The sequence below is a fragment of the Grammomys surdaster genome, unplaced genomic scaffold (assembly GCF_004785775.1).
Source record: "Grammomys surdaster isolate TR1022 unplaced genomic scaffold, NIH_TR_1.0 126185, whole genome shotgun sequence".
Taxonomy (NCBI): domain Eukaryota; kingdom Metazoa; phylum Chordata; class Mammalia; order Rodentia; family Muridae; genus Grammomys; species Grammomys surdaster.
This window is the reverse complement of record NW_021620991.1, coordinates 1,047,349-1,060,314: the sequence shown is the minus strand read 5'-3', so window position 1 is coordinate 1,060,314 and position 12,966 is coordinate 1,047,349. Positions and strand designations below refer to the sequence as shown.

The 12,966-nt window shown below is 49.2% G+C and overlaps 1 long non-coding RNA gene across 1 annotated transcript; it reads left to right on the top strand.

Annotated features, from left to right (window-relative positions):
• Window positions 1-418: 418 nt before the first annotated feature.
• On the top strand, window positions 419-7,767 carry LOC114612819. Its single transcript, XR_003710090.1, has 3 exons — window positions 419-584; window positions 6,593-6,897; window positions 7,556-7,767. It is a non-coding gene; the product is annotated as an uncharacterized LOC114612819 (long non-coding RNA).
• The last annotated feature ends 5,199 nt before the right edge of the window (window positions 7,768-12,966 follow it).

The following is a 12,966-nucleotide window of genomic DNA, read 5'->3' as shown; positions in this document are numbered from 1 at the left end:
GTAAACAAGACTGAGGAGCAGCCACTTTTCCCTAAAAACAAGCGGTGCCGCCGTGTGCAAATTTTTACACGCTGGGTACAATCCCTGCACAAATACTCAAGGAAAACCATCCCAGCTCCCTCCTGGCCTGGGGTGGGTTTGCGGCTGGGGGCCATCTTTGGTGACCAGCTTCTCCTGCAGCCGAGCGGGCAGGGGACACTTAATTGTGGAGCCGGTTTGCTGGCAGGAAGCCCTGCCTCGTCCAGCGGGCAGCCAGCATGATAATGAGACAGTTTCTATGGAAATGAGCTTATAACTATTCATTTTCTCCCCATTCCCGACCCATCCACAAAGAGGGTTTCCAAAATGACCCCCATTTTCCTACCCCCAACATCTCCCTCACACCATCACCCGACCCGCTAATCAGCTCGGGGAGAAAGGAAAAAGGAAATGCCGTCCTTTGACAAGATGTGGGAAACCACCTCGATTTCTGCTCCGTGTGGCTGTGACCAGAAAACAAAGAACCCTCGCCGGATCCGGGGGCCAAGTTTCAAGTAAACTTTTCCGGACGCACCAAGCAAGCGTGTTTTTGTGTGTACTTGCTGGTAAGATCTGAACGCTCCCTTGCCACTTCTTAAGAACCTCTGAACACCGGTCTGTCCTGCCAGAACAATCTGTCTGTCTCCTTTCTCACTGCGTGCTCTCACCTGTAAGCTGCTCTTTTTAACCCTCTGGGTGTTTTAGAACCGTAAAGAATCGAGGAGGGGCCTCGGTTTAAATGATAGGAAACTCAATCCCAGCCCACCTCTCGACTTCTCCAGGATGAAGAACAGCAAGGATGGATATCACGGACCTACATTTTTGCTGTGTTTTCCTGAGCCTTTTAAGAACTCTAGATTGCCCAGGAGACATGGTGATGGAATAGGGGAAAGGCTCAGACCCATAGAGGCATTGTGACTGACAAACAGCACCACGGGTCTCAGGCCCTGCTTAGCCCGTTCACAGCTGTGTGGCTCTGGATCTGATAAGGCAACTGACATCCAGGAGCCTTGGCTGTTTCCCTAGAAGTCCAGGGAGGACAGGGACTCACCTGCACAGGGGCATGGTGGGGGAGGGAGTGACAGGTGGTAACTGTGGCCTCTGGCTTGCTATGTCAAGGCAGAGCTTGCTTCCACTAAATGTGGATCTAGGACACACACACACACACACACACACACACACAGAGAGAGAGACAGAGAGAGAGAGAGAGAGAGAGAGAGAGAGAGAGAGAGAGAGAGAGAGAGAGGGGGAGAGGGAGAGGGAGAGAGGGAGAGACAGAGAGAGAGAGACCAACCCTAGATTTAAGGCCTGTCCACCCAGGGAAGGAGGATTTGGGAGAAGCAGATCTGAAGGTCACAGAGTTACTGTGACCCTTCACAATGTCAGCAGCTTCTGTGCACACAGTAGGTATAACAGGAATGCGGGAACAGATGGTGAGTTCATAAATTGGGGGGGGGAGGGGCAGGACATACGGTATTCTGGCCATGCCACCAGAATTGGTGTGCACTAGGCACCCAGGACACTGTGAGCGTGGGGGATCTGAGGTAGCTACAGTGGCCAAGAAAAGGCCCCGCCCTCCACTGGTCATACGTCCTCTTTCTGTCCTGTCCAAACAACCTAACGTTCACTGCTAGTGTCTGGGTGCCAGTCCCTGCAGGGCCCACTTGTTTATTGGCCACAGTCTAGCCATGAAGCTCTGCCTACGGCCCAGAATTCCCCAGAGATGATCCCAGTAGAGTCTGTTAACCGCCCAGTCTAGATGGCTGGCCAGAAAACAAAAAGATGAGACAGACAGACAGACAGACAGACAGACACACACAGACAGATATACAGACACGCATTCACACACACACACACACACACACACACGATTGTGACACTGTAATAGAGAACTGTTGGGCAAGTGTATCCACACAGGAGTGGGGTATTCTGACACTCAAGAAGCAGCCATGCCTTAATCTGCCTGTGTCTCCACGTGTCCTGCGTTTTGTTTAACAACCTGACTTTCGGTGAGCACACCTTTCCCGAGCTGCTTCCTCAGGCAGTGTTTCTCCTGGTCCTCTGCTGTCCATGACAGATATGCTGACTCCAGGTTCCTGTGTGAAATCCCAGCACCTCAGAATGTGGCTGTTTGAAAATGGGGTGTTTGTCATTCAAATGAGGCCGGTAGGGTGGGGACTTAGCCAGCATAAGGTGTGCATTTGTAAGGAGAGACCAACTCGTACACACACACACACACACACACACACACACACACACACGACAGTCCTGTGGAGAAGTACCATGTTCAAGCCAAGGAGAGAAGCCTCTGGAAGAGCCAGATCAGAGACCTTGGGCTTCTGACCTCCAGAACTATATCTGAGCTGTTTACAGTCCTGCGTTCAGGTCAGTTCCTTATGGATGCTGAAACAGACAGTGTGCTCTTACTTTCTCATGTCTTGTCTACCTGTCTGTCTCCAGGGCCCCAAGTCCTGTCCCATACTCCTGTCAGAGCCCGCTGGCTTCCCTACGGGCTGCAGGTGGACTAGCTTCCTAATCTTTTTTTTTTTTTTTTAAGGAAAATACTCAGCAAACCCTCAACTCAGCCCCCTCCTCCTCTTCCTCTTCTTCTTCCTCCTCTTCTTCCTCTTCCCCCTCTTCCTCTTCCTCTTCTTCTTCCTCCTCCTTTTCCTTCTTCTCCTTCTTCCACAATGCTGGAGCCTCTCCTTAGAATCAGAATATAAAATCATAGCTTTCTCCAGGTCTTGTGAGATCAATTTAAAATTGCTGACTTTAAAATCCGAGGTGGAAAAAAAGGATACGTTAAAAAAATAATAATAATTAAGTGGCTTTGGTTTAAATTATCATCCACGTGTTCAATACAAGGTAAGTTCTAAGGTCCAAGTTAGTGCTGATTCCTGCTTCGGGAAAATGGGCTCCTTGGGGGAATCTGCAAGCTCTTTCTGGCCAGGGCCTACTCTTCTGAATTGGGGGGTACACCGAGTCAGTTCACAATGACTAGGGTTTAACTCTCCTCTCAAAGGGATTGAAGACGTGCCTGAAACTTGGGGGGAACCCCTGCCAGACACAACACTACAAACAGAATTAACAAACTACGTAAGTGCCATAAATAAATGTAACATGCAGGCTGATTTGGGGACATATGTGTACCGAAAGATTATGGGCTGTTTACTGAAATTCAGCTTTGGCTGACTGTCCTACACTGGTGTCTGCTTAGTCTGAGTTTGACCGTTTGGAGCTGATTTCAGCCTTAGTGATATGAGTTTGACCGTTTGGAGCTGATTTCAGCCTTAGTGATATGTCCACTCAGGACAAGGAAGTTTCTTTACAAGGAACAGAAGCCCTTCAACTATACAAAAGCTTGATGTCCCAATCAGGGAGCTTGCTGTGCGTGCTTCTTGTAAAACAGAAGAGCTGAGGTGTGACAGCCACCCCACTGTCTCAAAAGGAACTATCCTTGTGAGTGTGTCAGAGATGGGAGACCCGGCTTTAATTTTCGTAATCATGTGCCTGCGTTCCCTATGGTCAGAATGTATTCGTTATTTCTATAGTGTGTGTTTTTGTAATGTGTAAGTTTCATTTATGTCAAAGGAAAGGTAAGAATGGAAAGAAATGAAGGTTTGAAGCTGGAGCAGACACGCCTACCTCTGGAGCAGTGGGACGGGGCTGATGCTACTGCCAGGATCCGATCCGGGGTGGGTCATGGGATAACCTAAGAGTTTGGGGCAGTATCAGCCAGCTCATAACCAACCCAGAGACTTGGCTCATCTTGTATGTGGCCATCTCGGTGGACAACGAACTCAGGACCACTCAGCATGGCCTCCTGGACACAGTGTGTGCTGACAGATGACTGGGTTCTGCAGGACTGACTCTGGGACTTTTTCGGAAGTCAGTTCAGGCTCACTATTCCCAGGAGCAGAGAGGCTAGAACTCCCACGTCATTTACCCGACCCCCTGACTTTATAATCTGTGGCTTGGTCCCTCTCATCTACAATCGCCCACTTTACGGCCTGGGCCTTCTTCCCAGGAGCTAGCTTCTGCATCAGGAAGGAAAATCAGAAGAACCATGCCCCTGCCTCTGAGGGGTAAGAGAAAGGCCTGGAGCCTGGGAGAAGGGCATCAGACAAAACACCACAAGCACAATACAATTGAGCAAGATCCTGTGTATACAGTAACACGCAGGCTGCATTTGGGACATACGTGTACCAAAAGATCATGAGCTGTTTATTGGAATTCAGATTTGACTGGGCATCTTGAACTTGTCTGCTTAGTCTGGGCCACCCTAGCGGAGGAAACTTTCGCTGCAACTCAGCCATCGTCCAGTGACCCTCCTCATCTAACTCTGTGAGCAAGGTGGATTGGCTAGGTAGGTGCTGAAGCCTCTGTATGGGAGACTGGGCAGCGATGGCCAGCTCTGAGACTCCTATTCAGTTCTAGCCGAAGCCCTGCCCAGAGGCTTACTGACCCCAGATAGTAAGTACTGTGTGCAAGTACAGCAGCAATCAGGCCTTAAATCCACTCGGCTCCCTGCTTCTGACACTTAGGAACTACTGGTGTGCTAAATGAAGGCATCTGGTGGCTCCCTGAGAGCTAGCACCCACCCTTGAGTCCTGGAAGCCACATGGTTGATGTGGAGTCACAGATAAAACTGATCTTTGCTTTCTTCCCGGCACAGAAACCAAGCCCGCTGTCAGGCTCAGGATCCAGGGTCTGACTTTGAGGTCCTATCATAACCAGTGCTGCATGCTGGGTCTTTCCCTGGAGCCCGTGGAGTGGGGTTTCTCTAAACATGTCTAAGGAAAAAACAACCCTCAGAGCAGAATTATGTTTCCTCTTCCCAGTTCCTGTCAGTTGGGAGAGACAGAGAGGGAGAGCGACTCAATGCACAGTTCAGCTTTTACCAGTTAAACAAAAGCTTTCCAAAGTGGAAAAACATTTTGCCCATCCTTGGGGGTGGGGGTGGGGGTATAGATTTGGGTTTGAGCTAAGGCATCTTTCAAATGACAGCCACTTACACAAACCTAACCTTGAAAACAGAATCTATAGACACTGGGCAGAATCACCTCCCCCCAAAGTCACCTAAAATCAGACTGATAAGAAACAAAATCCGAAGGCCACACCAAAGACCTGCCTGCCTACCGGGACTGCAACCAGCCCCATCTGTTGCTCAGGGCAGCCAAACCCTCCCTCGTTCTATCACAGCTCAAAGTAGGTTATCTAAATAAATGGGAGAAGAAATCAAGGAGATATATTAGCGCGGTGGGGTATTCGTCATCGCCTCTGTCCTTCCTTCCCCAAGAATATCGGTGATGAATTTGCAAATGGTTCTGGATTGTGACAGACCTCTTTTCTGTCTTCATTATTTATCCCTTCTCTGGGCACCTCGATTAGAGGCCACAGTGACAAATGCATGAATAAAAGGCAAAGACAATATTTGAGCAATGTGTTGTAAATCTCCCTCTACGCATTATTAATTTAAAGGAAGTCCATTACACCCAACAGCTCTGAAGAGGAGAACGGGGTAATGGGAGAATATGGCTTCTGCCCGTTGGGGGTCAGAGAAAGAAAAGGCAAGATCAACCCCTCGAGGAGGGGGTGCAGGCTGTTCTTTCACCAAATCCCGAAGCCTCTCGACCACCTCACTTTCAGTTAATAAAAGAAAACATTTGCTCCCTCAGACACAATCTCATTTTGCAAAGTGGAGGACGGGCATGAGCTGAAAGGAGCCCATTTCTCAGTACCAGGTTCTGACAGCGATAGAGACGGGGAGTAGGTGTCTCCCCCTCGCCTCCCTTGAAACAGAAACACTGCTCGCACCCAGAGAAAGAAAAAAGGAAGCCGGTGGCGGAAGGTGCCATGCAGGAGCAGAGGTGTTGTAACAATGGAGGGGTCCCTTTCTTCTCCTAAAGAGAATTCACCACAAGTCTGCTTGCTGCAAAGACCAGAACAGCACAGCTAACGGCAAGAACACAGGCATCCATCCCCAGGCCCAGAGACCACACGCTAACCAGGACAGCCGTGGCAGCCATCACCAAACCCTGAAGCCTAGATTTTCTTTTCCATTGTTTTCTTTCAAAGATCCTCCAAGAAAGAAGCATGGGCCTTGAATCTCAACACCTGCCTCTGGCAGACAAGATATGTCCGCAGAAATCATGCCAGCTTCTGCCTGGAAATGCCAAGTCCAGAGACTTCCTTGAAAGCCATGAGGGGATAACAGCATTTCACAGATTTGGGGGTACAGGGAAAGATCTAGAACCCCCTGAGAGGTCAGGACCTGCCAGGAGCCCATAACCCATAGAGTCTGAAACAAGACCATAGGGAGGACTGGAAGCTGATGGCGGAAAACCTCCATCTACCCACGTGTACCAAAGACCTAGTTTGGGTATTTTACTTGTTTTGTTTATAACCAGAGCCTCCTTTTCTTTCCTTTTTGCCCAGACTTGTTTCCCTCTGTGAATTAGAAACATTTTTCCCATCAGTCTCCATGGAGCTGGCTCTGAACTGCTTGCCAGGGCTCTGGGCTGGCTGCATCTGCAGGCATCCTAACCTGTGCTCTGTTCCTCTTCCTCTTCAGGCTAGCAAGGCTCTTCGTCTGCTGGAAGCTGTAATAAGGCCCGTCTTGAGGGGATCAAGAGAACTGAGGATCCAGTTGAACCCATGGGGCACAGGGAAGCAGGAAGCATGTCCTTCCGAGCCTCCTAAGGGCAAAGCCCATGGTCAGAAGGATGAGGGACGGAGAAGGCACACCCTGGAGTCAGTGTACCCCACATTCCCGTGTCTTCCTCTTTGAAGCTTAAAGCCATTCCTCAGAAACATGTCGAAGTCCACCAGGAAGTGAACAGCTCTGTCCCCAAAGCCACCCACCCATCAGATTGATGGGTTGGTATGAGCTCCCCCTGCCCAAAGTGTTCATCAGCCCCCACTCCGTGGGAGAGTGCCCTAGCCCACAGTGACAGCCCGACAGTCCATTTAGGGACTCAGTGGTGGATTGTCAGGCAGATCCTAATGATTCATCCCCGACCCAGCCCGGTGACAGCTCAGCGGCACACACAGGCAAACAGTGGTAGGGCCCAGTGGGACCTACAACTCTAAAATCAGAAATTCACAGACAAAAGGGCTTGGGATGGCGAGGCCGGTGGGAACGGGAGGAATCCCTAGGCTGGTTTCGTTTTGTATTTCCCTCATCAGCCTAATTGCTTGGGAGGCTATGGCTTTCTCTGACACGGAACAAGCAAGGGAAGACTCCCTGGTAACACGCTAAATCAGAAGTTGCCGACGGCGGATGGCAATGCAGATATGCACATATTAATTTGAATTTTTAAGACAAGTGCCGCACGTGTTATTAATATAATTGCCAGTTGTGGAAACGGTGTGTTTATTGCGTTTGCTCTATCGCTTTGCGCTCCGTGCTTCTCAATGGTACGAGGGTTACGTTCAGCTGGTGTTTACTGAGCATCTGACTGTTAATCAACGTAAATTAAATGTGTACTTGAAACCCTCACTTAAAGCCTCCCTAATTATTTTTTGATCCAAACAGGACTGCCTTTTCCAGAAGGGTGAATCGGGGGCTCTCCGGGGACCAAACGGTAGCAAGAAAAACCACTGCCAGTGTTGGAGATTGGCCTCCAAAATGACATCCAGTAACTTTCTCCAATCCAGTTTCCTTTCGTGGAAAGATGGGTTGTTTCTACTGAGCCTGCTGTGGTCCAGCCTTGTGGTCAGCCCTGAACAACAGAGCCTCAGGAGTCTGTGAGTATGGTTTCTGCCTCTGGACAGCCTGTTGCTCATTGGCTGTGTGTCAGCTGTGTGTCTGCTTCAGCTGTACACAGACCACACTCCCACTACTTGTAGCTGGACAAAATATGTCTCAAATCACATGACACAGACTCAGCCCACAGGCCTGCATGTGCTTGCATGCTTATGCAGATAAAGATACAACGGCACACATATGTACCTACCTAGCCCAGGACTCTAGGTCCACCCTTGGCCTTTTCCAACTTAAGGTCCTCAACCCTCTCTGATCCCTCCTGGTACCAACCTACTCACCATGTCCACACCTCTCCAGCAATGGTTCTAGAGACAAGTTTCAGTGAGGAGCTGGTTCAGGCCACCTTAATTAACTCCCTATGACTTGCCAACACAGAGGCCCTTGAAGGGTGGCTTCTGTGGATCTGTTTCCTTCCCCCTTTGAAGACTCTTTAGTATGTGAAGAAAAAAGAATATCTCAGTACCCTAGCATGGGCATGCTTTAAATGAGAGTTTGATTGATTGATTGATGACTGACTGACTGATTGACTGATGGTGTTTCATGTAGCCCAGGCTGGTCTTGAACTTGCTATGTATCCAAGCACGACCTTGAACTCCCTATCTTCATGCCTTCACCCCACCAAGTGCTGGGATTACAGACAAGCATCACCACGCCTAGTTTTTGCTGGTGCTCGGGATTGGATCGAGGAGGGCCTTGCTCATTCCAGACGCATACTCTGCCAACCTAGCTACCTTCCCAGAACACCAGACACATGATCTTGTTAAAGAAAGTTCTCTTCTCTTAATTTTTTTTTATTTTAATTTTTTTTTTTGTTTTAACATTTTGTATATGAGTGTTTTTTCTGCTTGTATTCCTATGTACCACATGTGTGCATTACCCACACTAGTCAGAAGTGGGCATCAGATCCCCTGGAGCCGTCATTACAGATGGCTGTGAGCCGCTATGTGAACCTGGATCTTTTGTAAGAGCAACAAGTGCTCTGAACTACTGAGTCATCTTTCCAGCCTTACTCTTTGGACAGCTGGGAGCCATGTCCAATTCCGCCATCTTTGTCCAACAGGAAGCAAACACCTTTTGGAACCTTGCTTGCTCTCTTCAAGCCCTTCCCAGGGAATGCATGCATCATGTTTAGTGGAGCTTCTTGCAGGGGCTGGCTTCTCATAGATTCTGTGGACCTCTGCAGCCCATCTTGGCTATGTGAGAGTACTGTCTCCTCTCTTCTTGACAGGCCACGGTGGGTAAAATCCATGCACCATGCATTGCCTCAAGACTGGAGGTATCCCCAGTTCAGATCTTAGTCTCTTGGTCTCTTGGATGGCAAAGTACAGAAAAACACCCAAGATCCTGGCCTCCCAGAGCTCTGAATGCTATTTATAAGAGAGCATATACCTACTCCAGGTTTCAGAGTGTGCTGGCTTGTTCTATGTCAACTTGACACAAGCTAGCGTCATTGGAGAGGAGGGAACCTCAACTGAGAAAATGCCACAGTAAGATCAGGCAGGAAGCAGGCCTGTAGGGCTTTCTCTTAATGAGTAACTGATGCAGGGGGGGCCTGGGCTGGTGGTCTTGGTTTTATAAACAAAGTAAGCTGAGCAAGCCAGTAAGCAGCATTCCTCCATGGCCTCTGTATCAGCTCCTGCCTCCAGGTTCCTGCCCTGTTTGAGTTCCTGTCCTGATTTCCTTAAATGAGGAACAGTAATATGGAAGTGTAAGCCGAATAAACCCTTTCCTCTCCAACTTGGTCTTTGGTTATGGCATTTCATCGCAGCCATAGAAATCATGAGACACAAAGGCTGTTTCCAAGTAACAGTGAGTGTGAGTCCATTTCAGAAAAGCCACTCCCCTCTTAGAAGTGTGCTTCCCCCAAATCAACTGTGTCCTGAGTGGGCCTAGGCCTCTCTGTTTTAATTCACAAAGCAAACAAAAGCGAAGTTCATGACTTGATGGGCTATCTTTAGTGAAACAATGCCCAGCAAAATCTCAGCATAAAACCATGCTCTCTGCCTGAGCCTCAGTATGCACCTGAAGCTCACACACACCAGCCTAGCCAAATGAGGCAAGCCCCAGAGGGCAGTGTGGCATAAGCTGATAAGCACCCTCCTGCAGGCCAGGCTACTTCCTCAGCCTCCCCTGGCCAGGCTGGTACTCAGCAGATGCCTGGTCAGCTTCAGAGACAACGGGAACCACCTGCTCCCTGCTCTCCTCTCTCTCTGCCCAGGTTCTGGCTCTGTCCCCATCTTTCCAGATTCTTGAGGCGCAATCTTTTCTACCAAGTAGACTTAGCTGGCTTTCTCTATCCTGAGGAAAGAACTAAGGATTTGGCTTTCTCTCTCCCCAAGATCTCTATTCCCAGAGAGGCCTCCTCTGTGTGTCTGGACCATGGTCAAGGTTGACAGCGTCTCCATCTTAATTCACCCTGCAAGTCCACTATCAGGGTAGCCCCACTACCACACGTCCCCAGCCTCCAACCACACACCTCAGCTTCCCGACATTCTTAAAAGGAGGAGTTCATAAGCTGAAGAACTGGGCTGAGCCACAAATGCCAACAGAGCTCTCACTAACGTCTTGACCCGTCACCTGCCGCCTTTCCGTATGAGAGAGGTGCTTAGTCAGAACTGTGTGACCTCACAGACTAGAGAAACGTATTAACAATAGTTGGCCTTCTGAAATGGCTTCCAACACAAATCAGGCCAAGGACAGTTCAGGGAAATCAAGCCCTTAGGAACCCTGACATCCTCAGAGACACAGGTGGGAGGGAGGTAAAGCTTTCCAGGGGTTCACAAGCAGCTGCTGCTGTGGCTGAGTTAGGTCCAGTGGAGCTCCACAATATGCTATATGGCAAGTCAGGACATGAAGCTGAATGACATGGAGTGACCGGTCTTCCCAAGGTACCAAGATTCCTCTGCATGTGTCATGTTCTATTATCTAGTTCTCCTATCTGTCTCTGTGAGAAAACACTAACCAGAAGCAATGTGGACAGTGTGCTGGACAGTGTCACCCTGACACACAAACTAGAGTTATCAGGAAGGAGGGAACCTTCATTGAGAAAATGCCTTCATAAGGCCCAGCTGTAAGGTGTTTTCTTGATTACTGATGGATGAGGGAGGAAGGGAGGAAGGGCCCAGGCCGTTGTGGGTGGTTCCATCCCTGGGTTTGTAGACCTGGGTTCTATAAGAAAGCAGGCTGAGAAAGCCATGGGGAGCAAGCCAGTAAGCAGCACCCCTGCATGCCCTCACAGAAGCTCCTGCCTGTTGAGTTCCTGTCCTGACATCATTCGATAATGAAAAGCAATGTGGAAATATAAGCCAACTAAGCTCTTTTCTCCTCAACTTGCTTTCTGCTTTTTGTTTTGTCTCAGAACAGAAGCCATAACTAAGACAGACAGGGAAAGGTTCGTGTGGCTTACATACATTTCAGTCCATCTCTGAGGGAAGTCAAGGCAGGAACTGAAGCGAGACCATGGAGGAATGGAAAGACTGCTCACGGACTCACTTCCTCCGCCTTGTTCAGCTCTCTCTCTTGTACATTCCACCTGCCTAGGGATGGCACAGCCACGGTGATCTGGGCCCTCCTGCATCCATCATCAATTAAGAAAATGACTCACAGACGTGGCCACAGCCAATCTGATAAAGGCAATTCTTCAATTGAGGGCCCCTCTTCCTAGGTGACTCTAGGCTTCTGTCACGTTGGCAAAAACCACTATGACAACTAATGCACAGGGTGCCAACCAAGCTAAGAGCACAGCCTGCAGGAGGTTAACAGTCAAGTGAAATGCCTTGGCCCAGGCTGGCCCACTTGGCTTGAGGGAGATTAGTCCCTCAGGTGAATCACTAGACATTTGGCTATAAATACCAAGTCCCCTGATGGTCCAACTCTGATGAGTGTCTATGTCTCATCTCTGTGACCCCCCGATTCAGAGAAAAGGAGTGTAGCACTCCCTTTTACAGGTTACCAGTCTAGCCCAAATTGCAAGCTCCAAGTGCAGTGAGAGACCAGGTCTTAAAATATGAGGTAGGAAGGTCTGGAGCAATGGCTCAGCAGTTAACAGCACTGGCTGCTCCTGCAGAGCACCTAGGTTCAATTCCCAGCACCCGCATGACACCTCACACCTGCCTGTTGTAACTTCAGCACCAGACAACCATACAGTGCGCAGACATGCATGCAACCAAACCGTCTCGCAGATGCAGAAATTAATGTAGAATATTTAAGTGCCTTAGAGATAGAACTCATTTGTTTTTTTTTAAAGAGAGTAACTGAAAAACACACCTACCACTGACCTCTGACCTTCATACACACGTGTACATATATGTACACTCACCTGTACACACATACACAGAACAAACAAACACTGAAGTATTCCAGTTGCTTCCCACAAAGCTACTGTTGCTCCTGTCAGAGAGAGATGTAGAGAAACCCAGGGAGGGGATTGTAAGAAGCCGTGTGGTGCCCTTGTGCGGGTGAACAGGAACACGGGTATCTGCGTGTTCCAACCCTCTCCTTTCTCTCCTCACTGAAGCCTTCTAGGCCACTCTAAGTTAACACACCCAGAAAAATCATCTGCTCAGATTGGAAAGACACACAGGTCTAGTGGGCCTTTCAAGAAGAAGGTGGTGGCACATTCCAAAGTGGCTGGGCTTTCCTGACTACACTGGTCACTACAGCAGCTCTCAGATTGCCTACTAACTTTACTGCTGCTACTCTGACCTGAACTATTTCCAATAAGAGAAGCAAGGTCTTGTTCACGAGAAGGTCTCTGAATTAAACGGTGGAAGGAACCTCACCGGCACCCCTGCATTGTTCTTGAGGATGCTAGGGACACAGCTTAATCATTTGCTAAACTGGGGAACGCTCTGTAGCAGACGCTAAGTCTGGGGAAAATGAAGCCCAGAGTCAGGGAGAGGCTGTAGGGCACAGACTGACTGGGAAGCATGGCATCACCTGAGATGGCCATAAGCAATCCTCTACTAAGCACACAGCATGTATGCTGTTCTATGTGATCAGTGCTGCACCACTCCTGAACATACCTAGCAAAGACACAGAAGCCGAAGGCTACCTCGAGCCCAGTCCTGCTGCACCTCTGCCTTTTGATGATGGCACATTTGCCATAATTGCCTTTGAGCAGAGTCCTGATGCCTTCTGTCTTTCTCTCTGTGTGTGTGTATGTGTGTGTGTGTGTGTGT